The 26374-nt window shown below is 53.6% G+C and overlaps 1 long non-coding RNA gene across 2 annotated transcripts; it reads left to right on the forward strand.

The window, feature by feature from the left end:
• The first annotated feature begins 411 nt into the window (after positions 1-411).
• LOC141567463 (uncharacterized) lies at positions 412-25437 on the forward strand. 2 transcript variants are annotated; one of them, XR_012490103.1, is made up of 3 exons: positions 412-916; positions 17318-18123; positions 21739-25437. It is a non-coding gene; the product is annotated as an uncharacterized LOC141567463 (long non-coding RNA). The 2 variants fall into 2 exon arrangements; XR_012490104.1 differs by having other exon boundaries at positions 22514-25437.
• Positions 25438-26374: the final 937 nt, after the last annotated feature.

A 26374-nucleotide genomic window follows, 5' to 3' on the forward strand; every position in this document is an offset into this window, starting at 1 on the left:
CTTGACCCTCATGTCCACTTGGGTCTCTGCTCTGACCCCTCAGGCAGACTCAGTTGCTACCATATAGACCGTCTCGTGCATCACAGCACCAGCATGCCTCCTCGAAGCAGCACATTTAATCACACCCTCTGCTAGACTGTCGGCTCCAGGAGGCCAGGCCTGCGTCCGTCTCGCTGGCTGCTCAGCACATGGTCTGGAGTGGGCACTCTATAAATCAATATACCTTACAGAAGGAACAGGAGCCGGGTGCGGGCACTGCAGCAGTGAGGCTGGGGCTGGGGGCTGGGCAGGGGGCCAGGGCGGCTGGAGCCAGGGTGAGTGGAAAGACCAGGCCGGTGACAAGGTGGACCCAATCAGGAGGCTCTGAAGTGTGACATGAATGTGAGGTTCTTACGTAAGAGGAGGGCGATGGGAGAGGAAAGGACGAGCTTGGGGCTGGAGTTTCTACCGCTCTGCAGCCCGGCTCTCTGCCGCCGCCCGCTTCTGGGCTTTCTTGGCTGGGGCTGCTCCTGACAGAAGGGATGCATGTTGTCGGGGGCGGGGGGCTTGGTGTGTGTGCATGTGCGTGTGTGAGTATGTGTGTGTGTTTAAAATACAAAAAAAAGGAGCGTGGCTATACCCAGCTGCGAGAGGCTGGCCGGGCTCCGTCCGTGCCAGTTCCCTCCAAGCTGGCACGGTGGGGACAGGAGGAGGGAGAGGTGAGGAGCTGCTGTGAGGGGAAGATGGACGCTTGCCATGGACGAGCAGCGGGCTGGGCGCCTCCCGGGTGCCCGCGGGCTCCTGGGGCCAAAACTCACAAACAAAAACCACAGCAAATCGCTGACAGCCCATCTCAGGAAGGCAGCAGCCGCTTGGCAGAGGAGCTACAGAGGACCCGACTGGGAGCAGGTGGACAGTGGTGGCCGGCGCGGCACAGGTAACTACCGAGTGGGGCGTGCTGGGCAGGTGACTGGGTCTCGGCCTGGGTGCGGGTGACATGGCACAGAAGCTGGCAGGGATGGCTGCGTCCAGCGGGGTTCTGGGCCAGCACGATCTACTCTCTTATCCCCTGGCTCCCTGAGAAATGCTCTGGGCACACAAGATGGTCCACCACCCCAGGCCTGTTTGTCCAGGTGTGATGGCCAGGAGTCCTCCAGGTGGCACAGGAACCATCCCTGCACAGAGGAATAAAGCAGGGCTGGCCGGCTGCGTATGGAGAGCATCGGGGTTTGAGGGGACAGCAGCCACACCCAGGGTCTCCTGCATGGCAGCACCTCTGGCTCTGATGCTCAGGCCCCTCCTTCTGGATTCCTGTGACTACATCACCTCCACCCCATGCCCCGCTGGCTCACAGGGCCAGGTCCTCTCTGCCTTGTTTTTGGAAAGGTGTCCCCAAACCGTCCTTGAATGTCTGTTTCTACTCGCAGGCCAACCCGGAGACTCAGGTGGGGAGGAAAGGAAGGTTGGAGGGTGACACCTGGAGGGGCTGGGAGATCCCTAGAGAAGCATCTTACTTCCCTTCCTCCCATCTGCCCAGAGCCCCTCAGCCTGGCTTGGCACGGAGGTGCCTGTGTGCAGACCGTTGGGACCACAGCCAAACGTGGCCATCAGAGGGAGCTCGGGTGTCTGTGCCAAGGAGCCCAGCTGCCGAGGGCACAGGGGCAAGCTGCCTGGGTGGGGAGGAGCTGTGCCTAGGGGGCTCCAAGGACAAAGCCCTGCTGGGCAGACAGGGCCAAGGCAGTAGGAGAGGCTATGCAGACTTCTCGCCTGCCGGGAGGCGGGGGCAAGAGTGCTCGTACTGGCCCCAGTGCCTGGCTACCCCTCCCTGGCTGAGAGCAAGGCTGAGGGTGGGAGGGAGACTCCAAACACATCGGACACATGCCTTAGGCTGGGGCACAGGAACAGGGGAGACACAGCTGCCACTCTGGGGACTCTGGGCAGGATGGTCCTTTGTGATGTTTGGAGCAGCCAATGTAGATCCAGAAAGAAGGTGCCACATGAGGGTGCCTGGAGCACATGGCTGGGAAAGGTACGGGTGGGGACCCATGGGGCAGACGTCCTGTGCAGTGGCCAGTCCCAGCTCTGCTGAATCGGGAGGGGTTTAGGCTGTGGGAGCAAGTAGGTTGAGGCGCCTAGCTCTGGGAGGACAATGAGGGGCCTCCAAGGTCTGGGGTGGCTGAGGGGCAGCAACTTGGGGGTGGCCCAGCACTGTGTGGCCCAGGGAACACAGGATGTGGAGTTAGGCAGGTGGAGATGGAATGAGAGGTGCTTTGGGGCTTCGGACAGGGCTCAGACCCTGGCAGAAGCCCCGTCACGAAATCGCTCAGGCAGAGGAGAGGGGCTCCCAGTCAGTGATGGGACATCCTCCCGGCCAGGCGAGTAATGGGGGGGGGGGTTCTGAAGAGGGTGCTCAATCCCAGTCTGGCTGGCCCCAAAATGGGGCCCGCAGTGCATGCCACCCCTCAGAGCCCTGGGCAGACAACATTCTCCATGGAATGCTCTGGGAAGCAAATACGATGGCCCTGGGTGCTGGCCAGGAGCTGAGTGTGGGGTTTGCCCTGAGGTTTTCCATCCTCAGTTTGGTTGGCTGTGGTGGGTGGGCCGCCCTCAGTGGTTAGGTTGGCTCACCAGGTGGGTCCTGTGGGTCATACCCTGGCACCAGTGCAGGTTTGCTCAGGTCTTTGTACTTGGGGGTTCCTTTTGTCCCCAGCCCCTACGACTCTCCATCACTGGCCCCAACACCACCACTAGCAGGGCAGGTACTGCTCTGGTCCAGGTAAGCCCTGGTCTGAGCTCCCAGGGGGAGGTTTCAGAACCAGAGGGGCTGTGGGCAGTGGTGACTGTCCACTGTGCTTCCAGCAATGGGAGGCCAGGATGTCCCCAACCACAGCCTCATTCCACCGCCCAAACCCCATCAAGTGCAGGGGGGCTCCTCTGCTTCCTCAGGCTCCCCTGGTCCCAGTCCTGCCCCAGTCTGTGGCCTCATCCGGAGATTCAGGGGCCACTTTGCCAGGAGCTCTGACCTGACCATGGGCCTGCGTGGGGAGAGTAGACAGTGGGAGCCTTGTTGTGGGGGAACCAGGGAGCTGACCCATGGCATCCACCCCCACAGCCTTGCCCACAGCTGCCCCTACCGGCAGGTCTTTGTCCACGGAACTGGGGCAGGTGGCCTGAGCCAGTGTGGTGACAGGGAGAGATCTGCCCTCAGTGGCAGAGGCCAGCGCCCCCGCCCATCGCCACCGCATTTCACAGTCCTCCTTCCTGCACGGGCTCCCAGCTCCCTGGAGAGTCCTGCCAGATGTTCCTTGGCCGACACATTGCTTCCCTAATGAAATATTCATGCAATCTTTCTGCCTCTTGACAGAAAAGCCTCTGAGGCTCCCACACCATGGGAAGTAAGACTGGCACCCGGCCTCCCAGAGGGTCCTGGGAATGAGTAGGCACCAGCCACCCCCACCCACCCTGCCCTCTCCAAACCCTGGCCACCCAGTGTGGGGACAAGCCATCCGACTCTGCATCCCAGCCAGAAAGGGATCCACAGCTTCCGATGGCCCACATCCCATGTGAAAAAGACCTGACCTACGGCCCACCAAAGTCCCTCCTGCTATGTGGTGGCCAGGGCTCTTCTTGGCACTCCGGTCACCTGCCATCCATCCATCCATGTATCTATCCATCGACTGTCCATCCACCCATCCATCCATCTATCCTTCCATCTGTCCATCCATCTGTTTGTTCAGTATCAGCGGAAAGTCTACTAAGTGCTATTTCTGTACATGGAGATTGGGGTTCATAATGTTGAGTGAAACAAACCGACCCTGTGTTCTGGGCCAGACCCTGGTGACATTTTCCATGCACTCGTCACATTGGGCATCCTTCAGGGGCAAAATCCATGGAGAACCCCAACCACACGGCAGCCTCCAAGGGGCCAGCTCAGGTGCCCCACTTAGGTCCCTGAAAGACAATGCAAAGGATCTCAATCACTTTGCCACCTCCCCAGCCGTGCCTACGGGGAGTGAGCACAGGGAGGCAGGAGGCTATGGCTGGGGACTGTACTGGGGCTTCGCTGGGGTCACTTCTCCAGCTCTCCCCATCCCATTGCGGTGCAAACTGCTCCCATAGGTGGGTCAGGTGCTCCACGTGTGTGCTTCCTGGCCTGGGGTGAGGTGGGCTGCTGTACCCAGCCCCACAGGCCCCTCAGCCCTGCTGCCAGGGCTCTGGGCCCAAGCCCCACTGTCAACACCTGTGAGTGGCCACCCAAGAGCCACCTGCCTGCTGAGCCTGCGGCAGACACTCCCCGATGGTGCCAGGTACGTCCCTGAAGTCTGTGAGGCGGCTGCCCGCACCCTCCTGTCTGGCCCCGCCCTGGCCCCTCAGCTAGCACCTCTATACCTCTGTTCAGACAGTGATTGAACCTGGGGTGCCCCACCCTCCTCTCCCTGAATCTGACTCATGCTCCAAGGCGTCGTAATCTCCTCCCCCCATGTGGATCTGTGGGGTGTGTCTGTGTAGGAAGGTGAAACTGTCAGTCCCTGTGGCTGGGTTGTTGGATGAGAGGTTAGGGGCCGGATGGAGAGGAGAGGAGGGTGAGGGTGGCACATCCAGGACACAGGTGGCTCCCACACATTCTCTGTGTACCTTGGTGTGCATGTCAGCTTAGTGCTCTGCTCACGGTCAAGTACAGGTGGTGGGCAGTGAAAAGGTGGGGGATGGAGCGGCCCAGGAGGAGCATATAACCTTCCCCAAGTGTGAGGGGCAGTGCCAGACACTGCGCATATGGCTTGGTGCCAGCTGAGCCCAGTTTGAGCCCCAGCTTCTGCTTGCTGTGTGACCTTAGTCCGCTCTGAGCCTCCACTTTCTCATCTGTAAAATGGTTCCAGCCACACTAGAGTTCATGGAATGACAGCACTTGGTTTGGTGCCTGGCTCAAATTGCCCTCAAGAAATGCCAGTAGGCAGTGACCAGGCTCTATTCAGCCAAGGCTGGTCACTGACATCAGCCACCCTAGGTCTAGACAACCCCTCTGTCACCTTCATGGCAGACGGGGGAGACTGGGTCCAGAGGAAACTCTCAATTTAGCTGCTTCCAGGAAGGAAGGGCCCAAGAGTCGTTGGTATTGTTGGCAGGGAAAGAAGCTTAGAACCCTCGAACTCTGGACCCAACCATCCTTCCCTGAGGGGCCATTGAGGCTGCCTGGCCTCCTAGAGGGGCCCATTTCCTGTCACTGGGGGGCAGGGTGCTGGGAGACCAGTGGCTATTCCATGCTGTGTGGCCTCCCCAGGCACCGCCTTGCTCTGGACACCACACCTGGAGAGACAGAATGCAGCTGGCCCTCAAGAGTGGGTGGCTCAGGGGCGGAGAAGGGACCAGTTGATGTGTTTCTCCCAGAGGTGGTCCTTGTGGCCCTGGGTCTAAGGAAAGAAAGAGGCTGTGGGCGTCTTGAACGAAATCTCCCACACTGTCATCAGCAGAGCCGAGGACTGCCTTCCTGCGCTTGGTCCCTCTGCTCAGCCAGGGTCTCCCTAGTCTGGGGGGTAGTTGAGGTGGGCAGTGGGGGCAAATGGCTGTCCCCTGAGATGCCCACAGGGGTTGGGGAAGCACAGTGAGGGCCTCTGTGTGATGAGTCCACAAGACCCTGGGCTCTGGTCTGCAGGTCACAGGGAGGCCTGAATCTGTCCCACGGGCTTCCCTGGAACAACATGCCATCCTTGGGTGCTCTGAGGGGTCTGCCCACTCTAAGAGATTCTGCCCAGGATCAGAATCAAGGCCCAAACCCGGCCTCCCCTCTGCCGACTCACAGGGAACGGTCCTGGCCTGGGAGGGGCTCTCAGGGGGCTCCCGGGCTCCAGCCCTCCCCAAGTCTACAGCAGGACTTGCCCACCCACCTTGGCCTCTGAGCTGAGTCTTTGCCATTAACTAGGTGACCTTGGTAACTGTCACCTAGAGTGACAAGATAAAAACTCCATAACAGTACCATTTACTGAGAGCCAAGCTTGAGCTTTGCCCCAGTGGTTTTGTCTAATCATCTGGGAGGCAGGCATGGGGGCTCCACATTCAAGACTCAAAGAGGTCAAGTCACCTCCCCAAGGCCACAGAGCTTGATGGTGCAGAAATGAAGCAGCCCAGGAATGCCAGGCCTGGAGCCCTGGGTGTTGTCACCAGGACAGGCAGACTGGAGCTGGGACCCTCCCCCAGAGGTGATCCCAAGAGCTGGACCCCAGCCCTCCAAATATCGTGGTCCAAAGATCCAATGCCAGTGCCCTCCCTTCACAGGCGGTGGGCTTAGGGGAGCCCCCGGCCCCTGTTGCCTCTCTCCTGCACTGTTGGTGAGGTAATAAGCTATGCGTGTAGTGTAGAAATAAAACATGTTCTGCAGAACAAATGGTGTTAATTTGCAGCGTGCTCCACAGCCTGGCGTTACTGAGTGCCTAGAGGGTGGGGGCAGCAGCTGCTCCAGAATTAACAGCCGTGTGCAGCAAATTAGAGGGGCCATGCATCACCATCAGAGGCACAAAGTACCCCAAACTTCAACTCGGGCAGCCCTGCACCTTCCTGGAGGAAGGAAGTTTCCGGGAAGGCAAGAAGAGCAGCTTTCCAGGCCCTCTCCCCTCCTGGAGGTCGCTGTTCAGAGTAGCCAGTGCCCACTGCTGGGCCCACCCAACGACACCCCCAGGGTCCAGTGTGGGGTCAGATGTTGGATCAGGTGAGGGGTCTAGTATGGCTGCCCATTGGAACCCCTCCTCCAGAACCTGTGTCACGCCTGGTGGCACAGGAGAGGGCGGGCAGCTTTGTCCTTTCTCAGTGGCCGCCTCACCCACTGGGCACTAAAAATGAATTTGAGGCGAGTCCTGTCTTGGACACTGCACTCTCAGGCCCCCTCGCCCTGGCAACCTTGACTGATACCCCTCCTCCTGTCTCCTTCGTCACCCAAGGTTCCAGCTCCTGGCCCCTCCCAAGGCCCAGTTAACCCGAATGTCTATTTGTCTTATTTATTTATTACTCGCTGTTGCTGCTCAGAGCTGCAGCTCCCTATTGATCCATAACAACATTGGCAGCTCCGAGATGCCCGGCTTCTCCTGGGCGATCTGTCTTCCTTGACCCTACCCCACCCCACCCAACCCCTGTCTGTCTGACTGACGAGGGTCTGCCTTAGGTATGAGGGGGAGGCTGGATCTCACATCACAGCTTCGTAGGAGATGCCAGCCACGTGTCTGCATCCAGTGAACACTCCATCCATTCACGTCATCCATTCGCCCCTGTTGGGCCAGCCACTGGTGGGGCCACCTTCCTGAACCTCCAAACTCTGGAAATCTAGGCTGCTTCTGGGATGGGCAGAAAAAGGACAGGTGCACAGGGCAGGGGTGTTTGTCTTCCCTGCTGGTCTTTGCTGGACCCAAGGGGCCAAGGAACCCATGATATACAGAATTGGGGTCCTCTCTGCTTTCTGGTCTTGCTTTCCCTGTAGCCCCTGTTTCCCTCCTCTGTGGGGAGGAAGGTCATTCTAGAATTGTACATCTCTCAGGAAACCAACCCCTACTCCTTTTGCTAAGGTCAGTGCTGGGCACGCAGAGGCCTTCATTCAATGCTTATGGGGTGATGGGCGGACAGATGGACAGCTTAACTAACAGGGTTCTGGACTCAGAACTTGACACAAGGAAGGATCTTTGGCGTGCACGTAGTCCAACGGTCCCATAGTACAGATGGGGGAACTGAAGCTACCAGAGAGGAAGCCTCCTTCTCTATGGCCACCAGTGTGTCCAGCAGAGCAGGGCACAAAATCAGTCGTCTCACGGGCTTCTCCGTGGGCAGATCTCCAGGTGTGCTGAGCCAAGGGCCAAGAGCTGTGGGTGTTACAAAATCTAGCGCAAGGTGGGGTCCTGAAGGGGCTTGGAGACAAGTTGGGGAGACCCTCTCAAACATCAGGACATTAAATCCCATACTCGACAAGAATAAAAGCAGCATCACGAGGCTTCTCAGAAGTGGACCAAGGAGTTGGGGGAAGGGTCAGAGGCCCAGGGTGGGTGACTGAGGTGGAGGTGGGGGGAAGACTTTTGGGATGGTCCCAGGTGAACCAACCGAGGCAGGAAGTGTGTCCGAGAGCTGCTGACGGGTGTGTGGGAGGAGGAGGCTACAACAATGGGTTGGGATGAGTCAGGAGGGCTGGGAAGGACAGGCAGGGAGCTTGGCATTCTGGCAGAGGAAGGATAGGGCCCTTTAAGAAAAGAGACTGGAGGTGTCTGGCCCATCTTTAGCTCCTAAGCCTGCCTGCTTCCCGCTGACACCATCCACCCCTGGTGCTCAAGCAGCCTTTGTTCCCTGATCTCGCCTGCTGTTTAAACTCTCACTTTGCAAGGAAACACCTTTGGGGATGAAATATAACCTAGAACCACAATATATAAAACAGCTTGCGAGAGGTGCTCTGCTGAGAGGGGGTTAGAAGTGAGGATCCCGTGTACTCAGCCACCCCTGCCCACCCCACATGGAGGCCTCTTGGGCAGCTCCAGGGCTCATCCAACACAGCCTGAAACCACAGTCCTAGACCCAGGCCAGCAGTGCTGACCATCTTGTCTGGCTCTGGCCACTGTATGGTCCTGACCGCAGACTCAGCAGGCATGGTGGTGGTGGGGGGAGACTCTTGTTTGCAGGGGGGAATGTGGGGTTTGGCTGGTAGGGGAGAAGGACGGGGCTCAGGGTCTCCCCTTGCTGGGGCCAGAGTGTGGAGAGGACCCTGCACCCCCTTTCCGAGCCTGGGTGGCTGGCGGTCACTGCCAGGTCACATCTGCGGGGCACACGGGAGCAGCTCCAGATGTACCAGAAGGGCTGTGCTCGAATGTCAGTTCCATCTTCTCACAATCATTTCAGCATCCTCTTAGCTCCACGAACACGCAGCCTGCTCGTTTGAATGCGTAATTAGCCGAGCAGTCTACCTCGCTAATTTCAAGGCAGGGGAAGAGAGTGGAGGGGGCTTAGGAATTTGCATATTAATTTAGCCGAGGGAGAGAAAAATTGTTTACCACTTCCTTCTCCAGTGGCTCACAGAGGACTTAACTCTTTCCTGTTTGCTGTCTGGAGCCTTGGAAAGACAATGTGAAGGGGCCGCAGCCAGTCCAGCCAAAGCTTCCTGGCTCACCTAGGCCTCCTGCTATGTCCCACCCCCAGGGGTGCTGGCAGCCCCCTTTCTTTGCAGGGTTCACATGGGGGCTCCTCTGGGGCCAGATGATAAAGGGACTGGTGTTGCTGGGGATATGCTAATGACCCCAAACTTCCCTCCTCAGCTGACCCTCACCTATGGTTTTGAGGAATTGGAGATACCTGGGTCCCTTTAACTGCCCCATCCTCTTCATCTATTAATTGATTCCACAACCTCCACAGCACACCAAATCCAGTCTCAGCGTAGTGTCGGGGCCATGGGGAGGATATGTGGCTGTCCTCCCCACCAGGTGGGTCAGCAGAAGGTGAGGCGCTGCTGAGAGCCCTCTGATTTCATAAGTTAAGACAAGCTTTTGCTGGAGTGGTCAAGGCAGGCTTCCTGGAGGAGGTAGCATTTGCCCTGGGCCTAGCAGGAAGAATGTTCTCACTGGCAGCAAAAGATGCCTCTTTAAGTGATGGACCTCGTGACAGGAAGCACCTGGGGAGCTGGGTTCTTCGTTCTGACCAGATTCAGGGCTTGTGAGGTCTCGGAAGCTGGAAATGTTTGTGAAAGGCCCCTGATGACAGACTGAATGAGGCATGTGCCATGGCAAACAACTAAACCGCTCTGAGCCTCTGTCTAGTTTGCCAGGTGGATAATAATAATTCCAAGCGCTGTTTTAGGATGGAATGAGACACTGTGAAATGTTTGGCACAGTCATGTCTTCAGGCAATGCCGCCACCTGCTGCGGTTGAGATTCTTACTCAGACAGACAGCAGCGTCCACTCAGAAAAGGTGCGATGCATCACAGTGACGCAGGCAGCTCTGTTTCCCCAGAGACAATGTTTAACGGGGCTATGTTTCTAGCTGAAAGCCTGATCCTCACCATGGCAGACATGACGACAGGCACCATATTCCATCCCCCTACCCCCTACCCCGGGGCCTGGTGAGCACCAGATGAGGCGAGCTGCAGAGAGCCCACCCATGCCCACTCCACACATGGTGATCTGGATAGGAGCCACCCATTATCACGGCGCCTGATGGCAACTAGGAACATATGCCACACGCGGGTCAGTGAAAAGCGTTTTCTAAAATGCACAGACACACCTAAACTGCAGCTGCACCTTCTTTAGAATTGGAACAGTGTACCCCATGTCAGGAAGCAGCCAGGCGAGGGACTTGAGGGCAGCTGCTGGGGGCACCCTGAGAATCCATGGGGACTGTGGGCATGAGTCACAAGATGTGGGGGGTCCTGCAAGAGGGATGACCAGATGGACTGAGACCGGCATCCACAGGGGAGAGTTCAGGCCAGGCCGGCCACCTCCCCTCTCCGAGACTCAGTTTCTTGGCATCACCAGAAGCCTGGCCCCTCCTGAGCCAGGGCAGACATCATTAATCAATCACAGTGCCTCTGGTTGATTCCAAGAGCCGTGGGGGATTCCAAAAGCTGCTTTTGCCATCTAGATTAGATGAGGTCTAAATGCCCAGTTGAGGCTAGTCTACATCTCACATGCAGGTCACTGAGGAACGGGCAAGGCTGCCACCTTTGAAGGACTGGGCTGTAGGCCCCGCTCCCTCTAAGCTTTCTCTTGCTGCCAGCCCTGCTAGCAGCTAACGAATGGTGCACTTCGGGGTCTGCAACCTGGCAGGCTGGCCTCCCACACCAGATGCCAGATCTGCCCAGCACACTGGCTTGGCAGCACACTGTGACGAAGCACACGGGCTTGGGGCCAGATACCTGGGTCCCAGAAGGCCTGGGCTCTGCCACTGACCATCCTGTGGCCTGGATGGGATGCCTTCCACGGGTTATGTATGTACTTGGCTCACAGAGTTGGTAAAAGGGAAGAGAAAGAAGCCCAACCCTGCACCCAGTCCTGCCCAAGCCAGCAATCGCCACCCCTCATCCCCTGCTTCTGGCAAAGAAAGGTGAGGAGGCCCCGGGGATGAGAGCAGGTGATTCTGAGGGCAGGAATCCACAGGGCTTCTCAGGGTGGTCCCAGCCACCCTCGTGGAACTCCTAAAATGTTTGCTGGGGATGTAGATTCCTGGGCCCCCCCAGGTCCGGGGAGTCCAGACCCACCTTCAGGGTCCTACTGTCTGATTATTGGGACCTTCCCAGGGCCATTCTCTCCCCAGGGTCTGAAAGCCCAGTGCCCTCAAATCTCATGTGGGGCGATAGCCTCTCCCTCCTGCACTTCTTCCTTCAGGGAACCTGTGAGATGAAACGGCAATGGACTCGAAAGCTGAACCACAGGCAAAAGTGGGGGGCTGTCGCTGGGAGAAGAAAGCCAGTAGAGCTTGGACCCCTGAGTGTGTGGATGCAGGTCTCTGAGGGACTGTGCCCAGTTGGGCGGGTGCTGCCCAGCAGTCGGGCAGGAGCAGCTTGCTCGGCCCCCTGCCGTCCCCGCTCATCCAAGCAAACCAGGACGACTTCTTTGTTTGGCGCTGTGGGTTACATGGGCTGGGTCGGGAGGTAATCTGTCTGCCTCCCGCAGCTGGCTGTCAGCTCACATCTGCGAACCGGCTTCATTTTCACTGTCATTAAAAATCCCAGGTCTGACAGGTAGAGAAAATTCAACGTAAAAACAACCACCCAGGGACCAACCGTAGCTCCAGTGGGAGCCCAACTTCCAGTCCAGGGCAAAGCCCCTCTGGGAGACAGGGTGGGGAGCCCGCCCTGCGCCCATTGTTCTGGGGTGGGCTGGGTAAGCCGAACAGGTGTTGGCCTGCCATCAGCACAGTAGGACCAAAAAAGAGACACAGAGAGAAGGCAAAGGGAGGGGATGCAGGAGGAGGCAGAAACACGAACACAGGCAGAAACCTGCCCTGGGCCACACCTGCACATCACACGGGACCCCAGACACCAGAGAAACAAGAGGTTGTGCACACACCAGGGGCACACGACTGAACCCCAACACCTGCCTCTGACCTCACTGGGCCTCCTGGGAGAGGCCTCTGGGCCTTGAGACTCTGCCCACTGTCCTTGAGGCTTTTCGCCTCCCAGTTCTTTTGGGCGAGGGAGGTACACCTGTTGGGGGGTGGGGCGTCCACAAGGGCCCTGAAGAAGAAGCTGACGTGTCTCCCTGGGCAATGTGAGGAAGGCTGGTGCCCCCACCAAGTCACATGGCCCTGGGGGGCACTAAAGCACGTCACAAGGACAGATGCCAGCCCTGCTTCTTAAGATTTCTCCATCACTCAGGCAGATCACTTCCCACTTCTGAACCTCCGGGGCCGAAACTATACAGAGTGGTAGGTGGGTGGAAGGGCCTGGTATGGGCGTGAAAGGTGTTGGGCCCTGGCCTGTGGTGGAACTGGCCCCTGCAGATCACCCTGGTATCCTGCCCTGGCTTCATTCCACCAGATCCGCGCTCCAGTGACCACTCACCTCTCAGAGGAGCCTGACACCATTCTTTTCTCTCGTGGGGTTGGAGTGTACACTGGATGCTGGCTCTCAGGTCACGGATCTTGGAAATCTGTCCTTAGCACCAACCACCCTGATACCCTTTCTCTGTGATGGGACAGGAGCATCAGGCCTCAGGCATTCTCTGCTGCTGTGCTCAGCCTGGCTGGGTGCACTGTGACCCTGATCAAGGCCAGCCCCTTGGAGAGCCTGGGGACTGGCCGAGTTCCTGCTGTCCAGGGCCTTGGCTGGAGCCTGAGGTGGGCTCAGATCCTGGGTCTCAGAGTCCTAGGGCGCTGGTGCTCACGCACTTGTCAACATCTGGAAAAAGTTCACAGAGGGCTTGGGAGGATGTGCCCATCCTAGCCTGGCTGGCTCCCTCCCAGCTGGGGACAGAGGGACCTCCACAAGGCCAGGACCACCCACCCCCAGAGCAGAGGCAGCTCAGGAGTTGAGGAGCTGGCATGTGGAGGGTTAACCACTGATTATAGCTTTGTCTCTGCATCGGCTGCATAATGTGCTCATTTGCATACTGCAGTGTGCGCTCAATTAAAATGAACTTTTAATTTCTTCTAAGTAAATTACTTCTTGCCGGTACGTGACGCGCACAAATGTCAGAATAATGGGAGAGCCTTAATGAGCTGGGGAGTGAAGCGGGGTGGGGGCTGCTGGGAATAACCCCAGGACATGCATGTTCACAGACATGCATACGGGTGGACGCACAGATCCGTGACCCGACTGGCACACTCATTCCTCCACACACAGCTCACCCTCCAGCTTGCCCTCAAATGTGGGCACACCCATGTGCACACACGGGTTTACAAACTCCTACCTAAGATGGAGTCACATTTCTCCCCAAGCTTCAGCCTCCCTCTCTGCTGCTTCTTATTTTGCTTATAAGTAAGGGTGTAAGCTTAGAGGGTTTTAAACAATGAAACAGAATCCAGAGCAACAAAGCAGCGAGGCTATTCCCCTGGCCAGGGATTGGAGGGAACCCAGGGCTGCACTGGGGGGACACAGGTGAGCCCCTTGCTGCTGGCCCACGTAGAAAATATCACCCCTCCACTCCTCACCTCCAGTAGCCTGAGCCCTGGTCCCCATCATCCCTCCTTCTGTGCATCTGAGTTGGGAGGCAGCATTACTCTCACTGGCCAGCAGTGGAAACCGAGGCTCAAAGAGGTGATGTAGTCTGCTTGGGGCACATAGGTCGGTTCTATGAGAAAGCAGCGTGGGGAGTGGTCTATCTGCCCCCAGAGCCTGTGCCCTTTCCTCTCCTCATCCTTGGGAGCCAAGATCAGCAAATGTGGAGGTGGCATCAGCCTTCCGCTGGCCAGGCAGGGATAAGGGGCAGCGAGAAGACGCTGACCAATGCTCCCAGCTCCCAGGCCCCTCGGCCCAGCTTGGTATCATTTCAGCACCTTGGAGAGGGCCAGAAACCTACCTGGTGAACCCACTCAGGGCTTGAGTTACTAGGAGGGTCTCAAGAGAGGCTCCACCCTTTGCCCAGAGTGCTGCGGAAGGTCTGTCCCCGTGCAGAGGAGGAGTAGACACAGGGGCACTGTGTTCACAAGGCACTGTGACCAAGCATCAGCTCCAGCCCCCATGAGTCAAATGGCTCTGGACAAATCATGGAAGCCATCCACCACACACTTGTCTCCTCTGCACTTGCCTGAGGCTCCCTGGGGCCATGTTTAACCCCTGACCTGTGCTGTGACAGAGCCACTACTGGACAAATCAGCAACCACTGACCACCCCATGGGACCTGGCTGAAGCCACTGCTGGACACCTGCAGAACCATTGCTCAGATGGCCCTTGGGCAAATGCCCCCATGGACTCCAATGCTTGAGTCTTGGGGAGGCCAATCTTCTCAGCCTCCTCAGGTCCCAGAAGGGCCAAAGGAGAACCAGTGATGTAATGAATCTTAGGATGTGTAGACATGGCTCCCAAGAGGACAGAGCAGAACCAAAAACCTGCAGGCATTTGTTCTGGGCCTGCAGTGCATCTTGCAGTGTTTGAAGAGGCCCGTGGCCTTGTGGGGAGGGGCACAGACATCGCTGACAACATGGATGAGCACTCGCCTTTCAGATGGTGGTCAGGAGGGCTTCCTGGAGGAGGAAGGCCTAAAGCCTAACACATCAGGATGAAGATTCTTCTGGGGAATGTAGGGACTGAGTGACCCAGGCCAATGGAGAGTTCATGTCCAGGTGAGTTGGAGGGTGAGATGGAGGGGTGGTGACTAGGAGTGCACCAGGGAGAGGCACATATACAGGTAGGAACGGTACACGAGGGGCACGGGGTGCAATGTCTGGGCTCAGGGACATGCACCTGAAAGGAAACGTGCTGGAAATGACCAAGCTGAGGGAGGTGATGAGAAGGTTCAGAGTCACGAAGAAGCCACGGGAAGTGGGGGCAAGGCCCTAGGGGTCCAAGGCTCAGGTCAGAGCCCCCAAGTCAGGCTGTGGGGCAATTTCTCAGCATGGGGGTGCATTGAGAAGGTGGCAAGTCCTGCATCTACAAATAACTTGTCATTATTTGCAGGCTGGGGGAGGCCATGGTGGTAGCCAGAGCGAAGGGCAGAGGCTTCCAGGGCCACTGCCCCCTCCTCTGACATAGCTTGGGACACCCAGGGCACAGGTGGAAAGCATTACCCAGCCCTCATTGAGCAGATAGGGAAACTGAGGCCCAGAGGGTCTCAGCCAGCCCAACCTGGTAGAGGGCAGCATGAGAAGGGTGGCCCAACCTGGTGGATGGAGAGAGCCAGGCTGCCTATGTCAGCAGTGGGAGATGATGCCTCTGTCCCATCTGCCTGTCCTGGTGACCCCACAGTCTCATTTCGAGGGTGTTGGGGGAGCAAATGGGAGGAGAACCAGGAAGGCAGCAAGCTCAGAGAGTAAAGGAGAAAAAGAGGCAGAAAGAGGAAGCCCAAGCTAGGAGTCGCAGTGAGAAGTGCCACACAGGTCTGCTCATACCCCTCCCCCTGCTCAGGAACACTCCATGGCTCCCCAGTGCCACCTGAACAAGAATAATGCCCTGACTGGGCACCCGCTCCTCAGTGCACCTCACAACCAGCCAAACTGAGTGAGAACAAACTGCCCCCAAACTTGCATGCTCTGGCCTCCTTGCCTTTGGTCACAGGGTTTCTGCACCTGGATGCTCTCCCCCTACCCTGACTACCTGACTGAACCCCCAGAGCAAGCTGAATTTCTCTCCCTCCAGCAGAGTGTACTTCTCTCCCTTCGGATCTGCCGTGAAATGATGATGGCCCTGCGTGATCATGCTGCCCTCATGTCCCTGTAGTCGGAGGACAGCTGGCCACAGTGGGGATGCGGGGACACCCAAAGGGAGAGAGGTGGCACCCAGCTGTGTGTGCATCTCTCCCAAGGAGGGGCGACAGTGTCCTCCTTGGGCTGTTGTGGTATCAGAGGGTTCGAGCTTGAACCCTGACCAGCTAGACAGTCCAGTCAAGTTCCTGTCTCCTCCTTGGGGGAGGGGCATTTCTCCTCCTGTCCATCCTAGCTCCTGTGCCTTTAAGAAGAGGAATCCCCCCTCGGCTTCCTTCCTCCCTGTTTTTCATGCCAGTCTCTCCCCCTGGATAGGTTCTGACAATTACCACTTCCCTGGCAGCTGGGGTGTGCTGCGTGTGTGTGTGTGTGTGTGCGTGTATGCGCGTGTGCGTGTCTATTCGTGCACATGAGGTGACTGAGCCCAGCTTTCCCCCATTGCTGAAATTTACATTGAACTACAAATTAATTTCATAATTTTTTCCTCTCTAATTATGCCAACATCTGCTGCAAAGCCAAGCTGTGCACATGCATTTTAATATTCTCTCCCCCTTCTCTCCTCCTCACAGCATTGCTGTCTGTCTCTGCACTGAACTTTTCAATAATTATCACCAAGAGAAGATCTTGACTTCCATTTCTCTTGCCTTTCAAGAGGGGGAGAGAGAGAGGGGAGCGATGGGGGATGAGGAGGAAGGAAAGAGAGAAAGAGAGAATGAGGGAAACAGAGAATGAGTAAGAGAGAAAGGGGAATAAGGGGGAGAGAGAGAAAGATAGAGAAAGAACAGGGAGAGAAGAAAAAGTGAGGCGAAGGGAGGGGAAGAGAAGAGGGGAGGGGAGGGGAGGGGAGGGGAGGGGAGAAGGAGAGGGGGGGAAGGGAGGGGATGGGAAGAGGGAAAGATTGGCAAGTTAATAAACAGGTCTACGCATCAGTGTCTCTGGGAAAGAGCCGTGGGGTGGGCATGGAGGGGTGGCTGACAGTCGATTTCTTTGTTGCTGCAGGAGGAGCGGGTGGGTCTGAAGGGAGAGGAAAAGAGGAAAGGACAAAAGTGGAGGGAGAAAGAGAAGGAAAGAGAGAGAAGAAACTGCAGGTGGAACAGGGAGTTGGATGAGGGGCAGGGGCAGGCTAGAGGCTGGGAGGGGCACTTGTTTGCAGGCACCCCCAGCACCCCAAGAGCACAGTCACCCTGGGGCCAGGGACATGCCAAGGGGGACATGTTGGTTCTGTCTGGCCCTCTCTTATTGACAAGCATGGTCAAAACAAAATGGTTTTCCATTATCTGCAAGCACAGGGACAGATAAGGTTGTGGGTACCCACTTGTTCTCACCAACTTTCCTAAGAGGGTGGCTATACCTAGGCAGGGCGTGCTTGGTCTTGGTGCTGCTGTCTAGGGGTGCCCCTGTGCCTTCACTGTGAGACATCCTGCCAGGTCCCTGAGGAGAGCTGGCCTGGCATGTGTATGTGACACCCACAACTGATAGGTTCTTCCTACTGTGCACTACCAGCCACCCACCACCCTTTCTTCCCACCAGGTGCCCACAGCTGGCCCAGATTCCACCACCTGCTCAAGAGTGTGGGCACCTCCAGTGCTCTGCCGAGACTCAGGGTACCAGGGAAGCTCTTCACGTGATTCCCCTCCACCTAAACTCAGAGTGAGTGTGTGTGCACCTGTGAGTGTATGCACACATTGTGCATTTGTGTGTGAGTGTACGTACACACACGTGTGCATGACATGTGTATGAGTGTGTGGATGTGTGTGCACATGCATGTGTGTATTTGTGGAAGTGAGTGTACGTATATGCACAGGTGAGTGTGCACAAAGGCACAGGAGAGTGTGTGTATGTATGCATGTGTGTATGTGTGTGAGTGTGCACAGGTGTGTGCACACATGTGCAGTTGTGAGTGTGTGCACATGTAACAGTGTGTGCATTTATGTGTGCACATGTGTGTATGCGTGTGAGCACCTATGTGCATGTGTATACATGTGAGTGTGAGTGCACATGTGTGAGTGTGCATATGCACACACGTGTGTACATCTGTGTGCACACATATGTGTGACAATGTATGCATATGTGTGTGTACATGTGTGCATATGCAAGCATGTGTGTGTATGGAGTTCTGGCTGTATATTCATCTCTGCTCAGCCCTGCAGTGTAGGGATGGACACCCAAACAGACGGTGTACAGCAGAGCATTTGACAGGAGTCAGGAGTTTGGGTATAGCCCCAGCTCAGTCACCTGTACTGTGAGAACCTGGGAGAGACACCGCCTGTCTGTGAGCCTCCGTCTCTTCAGTGAGAGTAAAACCTTCATCTGTCTGCATGGAGCAGCTGCACACAGTAAGTACTCCACAACACACATTGAATGAGAAGCAGTGAAGTCCTGCTTTCTTCTGCGCCCTCAGGCTTGGTCTCAGCTTGAGGACAGAAACTTGGCATTCCGTGCGTGGATCTCCTTCCCTATCTACCTCCTAGTCCCCCCTTGAGCCCACCTCCTCCTCTCCATCCCACAGCTCCTTGCTATAAGAGCTCCCAGTGCTCCCCTGCCTCCCAGCTCCTCCCTCCTTCAGCAATGGCAGCTGGAGTGATGCACACATTTGACCATGCTACCTTGGTTGAAAGCTTTATATGGCTCCTCAATGCCGTTAGACTAAGTCCAACCTCCTATTCTGGCACATGAGGCTCTAGTTCCAAATCCTTGGTGAGCCCACGTGTAAACCCCTGACATTACCCCTGTAGGGCCTTTCCCTGGCTTACCCATTATCTTTCTGCTCCTCATCCTTGATGATTTTACAACCAAACTCTGGCTTCCCTTTTTCCAGAAGGTCTTCCACGCCTGCACCAGGCTGGCTGTGCCCTCCATGCTCCTATCTCACAGGGTCCCTGGGTGGACAGCACTTATTTTTTTTCTAGTTCTCCCATCTCACCCGCGTCTCAGAGCTTTTTGAGGGCAAAGTGTTTTATCTGTAGCCCCAGAGCCTTGCATATGATTGATGTTCAATAATTTTTTGTTAAACGATGAATAAATGAATAACATAATTCATAATTGAAATATATCACCAAAATTCCCTGGGTCCATTTCCTCATATAGAAAATGAAGGGATTAGATCTCTTATAGCCAAGGACTCTCAACCTTACTCTTTTCAATGTCCACTCCAGCCTAAGAGGTCAGCAGTGGAGGGAGAGCAGTTCCCTCTACTTTAGTAAAAAAAAAATTCAATAAATCCACATTTTTTGAAACTACAATGTTCCGGACACTGTGGAGGCTTTTTGCAGAACACAGTGCAGTGTCCGAGGTGCTCGCTGTCTGGAATAGGATGTGCAAACAGCTAAGATACCTGGGAGAATGTGATAAGGCTCAGTGTGGGGACTGTTCCACCCTAAAGGGATTTGGGAAAAAGTAATTGGTGACATAGCATCTGAATGGGGTCCAGAGGAATGAGAGGGGCTTTGATGGAACTGGGGTGTCCTCAGGAAGAGCCTTACAAATGAAAGGCAACAGATTGCAAAAGTAGAGAGTGGGCTTTTGCTCTGGTCATGATAAAAACAGTGAGCATCATACTTACCCTCCTGCTATAAACAACTACTGAACTGGACGAAATATTTGCTACAAATATTTTCAGGCATTGCACAACAGACAGCTCTACATTCATCCCAACTTTCTGTCTTGAAGCACTTCTCAAACCAGCCCAGGGAAGCAGAGCTCCAGCATAGTGCAGTGGTCTCAACAAGTAGAGGAAATACAGGTGAAAGTCAGCATTCCAAGGTGCCTGAAATTTGCAGAATAGAGAGAGGAGGAAGCTGTACAAAGAAGGGGGCCCAGAAATCTACACAGGTGTTCCCTGAGTTTTTGAGTCATAAGTTGCACATGTGCAAGGTGGGATTCCACAAGACCTGGCAGAGAACCACTAAAGGCTATGAGTTGACTGGAGAGTCTGGAGTTGATACAGTGGTGGGAGACATTGTGCAGTCCAAACAGCTAGAGCAGAGAGACCACACTGAACATCCCAGAACTCAGGAGTAGAACTATTCTAGCCCTTGGGTAAGGATTACTTGAGATCTGGCTTCACAAAGACCCAAACCAAGGCCTGACAGATCAAGCTAAGCTTCCAGTAAACTCTCTACTAGAACACAATTTAACACTCTTGGAAGGATACAATATAATCCAGACGCTCAACAATATAGGGTTTACAATGTCCAGCACACTATAAAAAATTACCAGATATACAAAGAAGCACGACATTTAACCAGAAAAAATAAACACTAACCAACAGATCCACAGATGACACAGATGGTGGAATTACAAAGTAAAGATTTAAAACAAAAGAAAAACATGAGTGAAGAGATGGAGACTCTCCACAGAATGGAAACTATGGGGGGGGGGGGGCGGGTGAGGAATCTAATGGAAAATGTAGAACTGAAAAAATACAGAATGTGAAATGAAAAATTCACCAAGTAAGTCTAACAGCAGATTAGACTATGGAAGAAATAACTTGTGAACTTGAAGATGGGTCCCAAAAAATCAATTCAAATTTAAGCACAGAGAGAAACGGAGATTTCAAAAAATCAATAAATAACAGACCCTCAGTGACCTGTGGGGCAATACCAAGCAATCTATGTATATATAACTTAAGTACCAGAAAAAGAAGAAAGAGTGGGAAAGAAAAAATTTTTTTGAAGAAATAATAACTGATAATTTCCCAAATTTGACAAAAAATAACCCACAAATCATAAAACCCAAGCCACAGAATCATTTTAAAAAAATTATTGAAACCAAAAATAAAGAGGCTGCTTAAAAGCTGCCAGAGAAAAACAGACACATCACATATAAGGGAATAAAGGTGAGAACAAAGACTTCTTTTGCACATGTATTTTTCCAAATACATATGGAGTATTCACCATAAAATGTCTCAATAAATAGGAAAAGATTAAGATCATACAAGATGTATTCTCTAATGGTAGTACAGTTGGAAATCAATTACACTAAGATATCTGTTAAATTCTTTCAAATATTTGGAAATTAAACAAAAATGTCTAAATAACCCCATGAGTAAAACAACTCACCAAGGAAATTAGAAAATATTTTGAATTAAATAATAATGAAAACCTGATACATCAAAATTTGTGTGCTATAGCCAAAGCAGTACCTAAAGAGAAAATTATAGCTTCACATGCTTGTGTTATAAAAGACTTACGGTTTTAAATAAATGATCTAAGCATCCATCATGAAAGTCTAGAAAAAGATGAACAAATTAAACTGAAGGTAGGGGGAAGAATATAATAAAAAGCAGAAATCAATGAAACAGAAATTGGACAAAAAATAAAGAAAAAAATTTTTAAGTTAGTTCTTTGAAAAGATTAATAACATTGTTTAACTCCTAGCTAGATTGATTATTCAAGAAGGGAGAGGGGGAGAGAGAGAGAGAGAGAGAGAGAGAGAGAGAGAGAAACACAAATTTCCAGTATCAGGAATGAAAAAGAGGACATCACCACAGAGCCTATAAACATAAAAGGGAAATAAGAGAATATTACAAACAACTTTAATGTAAATAAATAGACAACTGTTGGACATGGACAAACCCCTTGAAAGACAAATTACCAAAACTGACACAAGAAGAAACAGAAACTCTGAAAAGGCATATATCTGAGAACAAAATAAACTTATAATTAACCCGACACACACATAGAAGAAGGTGGAAGCCATTAAGTCCCAGGAAGGGTGAGCCATGAGTTTTATTGAAGAATGAAATGTGGAAAGGTTAATGCAGTTAATGCACATGTGATGACTGTGACAGGAAACATAAAGCCACCTACCTTTTCTGCCATGTCTGCCATAGGCACTATGCCTGGCGATTTATCCAACCATTTCTCATCCTTGCAGCAACCTTAGTTTACAGATGAGAAGATAAGAGGCTCAGAGACGTTCCTTTTTCCTCTCTCTTTTTTTTGCCAAAGTCACATAGGAGGTGACAGAGCTCTCTCCAGGTACCCACAGCAAGGAACATATATGGAGCTGCCCAGAGCTTGCTTCCTACATCTCCTTTTCCTTCTCACTCTCAGCCTTCAAGACAGAGGATAAAGGCCCCTGTGAGCTGTGGAACCAACCCATGTCTTCAAAGCAACATCTTTCAGACTACATCCCTGCTTGCCCTCTGGACTTAGTGTCTTATAACTTTTTCATAACATGTTCCCCTGGAGAACAGGAACTCCACTTTATTAATGTATTAGTAAAAAAGCAGAAATATAGACACATACATGTACACACATATATATGGTAACCATAAAATTTGTCTTCCAGGCAAAGAAACTTGGAGAGTGAAGCGGGGCGGGAGGGTCATGACAACAGGTACAGACCAGGGCTGACCTGAGAAAGCTAGGATGAATGGTCAACCTGAACTGGAAATGTGACAATATCCTTGCTCTCAAGAACTTACTGGAATACAATAACCATTATATTAACAGTCCACAGCACTTTACAGTTTACACTGTGCTCCAGAACCATCAGCTCCTGAGCCTGCCCACCACCCCGGGGAAGCAGAAGACATTATTATTATTCCTGCTTCAGGCAGGTCAATTGATTTTCATGAGGTCAGAGAGCAGGGACCCATTCCAGGCCTTTCATGGCTTTCCCTTGAGAGCTCCTTCCTCTCCTACAATTTCCTGAAAAATCTGAGCACACAGACATAAATCTATAACTAACACATCCTTCTTGCCTGTATTTTTGTCTCAGGTGACAGGAAGTTCAGAAAACTTCAGGCTGATTTGGAATATAATAATCTATGTAATCAATCTGCCGCTTCTATTTGCACAGTTCTATTGTTTTCTTCCATTTCCCGAACTGCTTTTGGAAGTATATGGGGTACAAGATATAAATAATATTTTTAATGGAACCCATTTGAGTGCACAGGTGAACCTCACTAACCAGTCCTGTCCAGCATTGAGTCTCCTGGAAAGTGCCTTCCTGGAAAGTGTCTGCACGGCCAGCTCTCCTCTCTTGAGTCAACTCTAGCCTGCTTCCTGGAGGAGCCCCCACACTCACCATGGAGGTGCTGGGTCTATCTGGTGCGGGGAACAGAGCACTAGCTTGGGAGCCAAGCGTGTCTCCCGGAACTCCAGCCCTGCAGGACGAGACTCAAGACCCTCCCAGAGCCACTCCTGCAGAGCGCCAGATCCAGGAGCAAAAGGATCCACAGCACCCATGGCCAGGAGCCAAGCCAGGGATGCTGCTGGCTCGGTGGCTCTTCCCAGCCCCTGTTCCAGCCCCTCCACTTGCACCAACTTTGCCTCCGTGACTCCCCTATGGAGAACTGATATATCACCAGGGAAGCCTTCTGATTTCCACTGAAAATACAGTGCCCAGCCTCACCACTCCCAAAACACGTTTCAGGGGGCCTCCATCACAGCTCACGTGTCCTTCTGACTGGACCCTGATGAGCTGGGAACTTGCCTGTGCCCTGGACAGCCACACAGGGGCCTTGCATGCCATAGAAACTTCCAGAGTTGGGTCTCCTCGCCTGTGGAGTGAGGCTGCCTGCAGCCCACCTCTCACGCAGTGAAGACACAGAGATGCCTGCAGACCAAGGTCACCATGCCAGCAACGAGGATATCAAGGACTCGTTGTTTCATCCCTGGACTGGTTGGAAACAGCGAGAACCTGAAGGCTGCCTCAGGAGGCCCCCGCCCCTCCGCCTGCCTCTTCACACCCCTCCTCCAATGTTTGCTATTTTGTTATTGTTGTTAATTCCTTGCCAGGTGGAACTTGGCACTGTGGGGCTTAATTAAGCTCAGCCAGCTGTTGCCGAACATGGGAATGTGATGCGTGGAGGAGCCAGCCTCTAGCAAGCCATGGGGAGGCCAGAGAAGGGGGCAAGAGAGGGAGAAGGGAAGGGGGAGGGGGAGGGGCGGGGCCTCAGAGGCTCCCGGAGACCCATAGCCCCAGGCTCACAACAGAATGGGGTCTGACTTGGGAGCTAGGAGGCTGGGCTGTCAGACGGGGCCTCTGGGCAAGTCCCAGGATGTGGGCTGACAAGGCCCAGCTGCCACCCCCAACCCCTATTGATGCAGAGACCCCAGCTCCTAAGAACTGAGATCCCACAGGATAGAGGAAGACTTTGCAGGGGGAGCTCCTGTGCAGGAGAAGCTTCCATGGAGGGGGACAATCACCAAGGTCCAGTAGCACCAGTGCTGTGCTGCCCAGATGCTGGACAGCAGCACCCAGGGAGTGCAAGGTGTGGTGTGTGTGAGTGTGGTGTGTGCACGCATGTGTGTGTGTATATGTAGTGTGGTGTGTGTGTGTGTGTATAGTGTGGTGTGTATGTGTGAATATGTATCTATGTGTGTGTTATATGTAATGTGTGTTATATGTAGTGTGTGTGTCTATGTGTAGTATGCATGAGTGTGTATGTGGTGGGGGGATATATGTGTGAGTGTGTATCTATACATAATATGGTATATGTGTGTGTATGTGTGTGTGTGTGTGTGTGTGTGTATGTGTGTCCACTTGCCCTAAAATCTTGCCCTGGAGATAGTTGTGTCTCATGATTTTGCTTGTCACCAGGGCCTGTCTGACTTCTGTGAAAACAGCTAACTGGTGGGGCCTCATTTTCAGCCAGAAAGCTAGCTGCAAGGGAGTCCAGAATCAGACCTCAGCTTTTCAGCCTCTCCAAAGTAGAAAGAGGATGGAATGGAGGTTGAGAGAGCAGATCTACAATATTTTCCCCAGTCTACCCCATGACAGCTCCAAAGCCATCATTTTATTCAGACTTGAACTTCCATATAACAATAGCAATGAAATGTGCTCCCTACTAACACAATGCAACTTTCCCACGAGCTAGTGAAAAGACGCTTGCCCTTTCCCCAACGTGTAAGACTTTGTGCCGTATTCTCCCCAATTACAACATAAAAAGACAATATCCAAATGAATTTGAAATTCACATGTCCTTTGATTCACCAATTTCACATTCAGGAATTCACCCTGGATGTGCTTGCCCAGGGACACACAGCATGTTTGTGGAGGCAGAGGGGTGAGAACACCCCAAACATCATCACTGAGGAACAACTATGGATTAAATACAACAAAAAGCTCATGCTCAAGAGCATGTAGAAATTGTAGAAACAGAACTAGATATGTCAAAGGAAAAATGGCAAGTCACACAACTGGCTTCCACTATGGGTTTCTTAGCACTGGCTGAGCACTAAAATTATCTGAGAAGTTAGAAATGCAAAATAACTCTGGCCTCAGACACCTCCTGGGATGGGCTCAGAATCTCTGGGGGTGGGGGATGGATGGGCTTCTTTTCCTTGGTGACGTTTGGGGAGAATGGGACTCACTGCCATTTGGGCAGGTACAGGATGTAAGATGCCAGCTACAGGAAGGTAGCTTGCAAGCTTGCACTCACACACTCACACTCACTCACACAGGTATCATGTGATCTCACAAATGCACACTTGCACACTTGAGTGTCATGTGACACCACATGGTTACACAGATGCTTGCTTGTGCATGGCTGTCTCTGGAAGGGTGCGGGGACACTGAGATCCTGGGGTGGAGATAGAGACGACATTTTGGAGGCTGCCTCACAGTGCTGGATATTTGGCTTTTGTTGTTGCAGACACTTATTCTTCATTTAACATTAAATTTGTTAATAAAAAGGAGGCCTCCTTCAAGCATTACCCTCTTTCCAAGAAGGGATTTCTGGACAGCAATTACCTTGAAGTGTTATTTGGGGGCAGAGAGACCCCCTCAGTACCCCCACTGCGGGCTTTCCACTTCAGCCACCAGGAGGAGGAGCTTACCAAGCAAAGGGCGAGATGCTGCTCTGGGTGTGTAAATGACCCCAGGAGGAGCTGATCCCCAGACCCCTCACAGCCTGTCCTGCTGATGGCCCTGAACAAGTCAGTCTCACTGATGCAGGCCTGCTCTAGGCTAGACCCTGGGGAGACAGCCTCATGGAACACAGCCCGGAATTTAGTCCTCACCTGGCAAACAGCTGTGGCCCCACCTAATGATGGATGCTTCAGGGAAGGAATGTATCCAGATTCCTGAGAAAGCCCATCCCAGCAAGACGGTTCCTACGTGGGCCTTCAGATGCAGAAGACATCCTTGCAGTTCTTACCCTGCACCCAGGGAGCTGGCCGCTGCCTGAGATCCCTCCACAGCTGTCATCCCAGTGCTCCAGGCTCCTATGCAGCCTCAGGCCAGGCCTCCTCTCTGGGCTACGTGTTAATCCTCTCTGAAGGGAGAGCACGAGACTAGGGCCACCAGGCACCAGAATCACCTGGGGCTCACAGAGTCCCAATATCCACCAGCCATGATGGGGTGGGGCTGGTGAATCTGCATTTAACAAGCTCCCAGGTGTCTCTGCTGCCACAAGTGTGAAGGCCACAGACTCGGAGTGTCTGGAGGCAGCTCTAAGTGAACGCATTTAGATGCTTTCTTGGCTTCAGGGTTGACTGGGGGAGAGCAGGACTCACCAGGCACCCCAAAGGGAGAAGGGGTGACATGGGGGAGTCCCAGGAGGCAGGCAAGGACAGAAGGGGGCAGGACAAGGAGAGCGAAGCCTGGGTCCCCACAGGTGTTGTGGGGAGCTTG

The sequence above is a fragment of the Rhinolophus sinicus genome, linkage group LG11 (assembly GCF_036562045.2).
Source record: "Rhinolophus sinicus isolate RSC01 linkage group LG11, ASM3656204v1, whole genome shotgun sequence".
Classification (NCBI taxonomy): domain Eukaryota; kingdom Metazoa; phylum Chordata; class Mammalia; order Chiroptera; family Rhinolophidae; genus Rhinolophus; species Rhinolophus sinicus.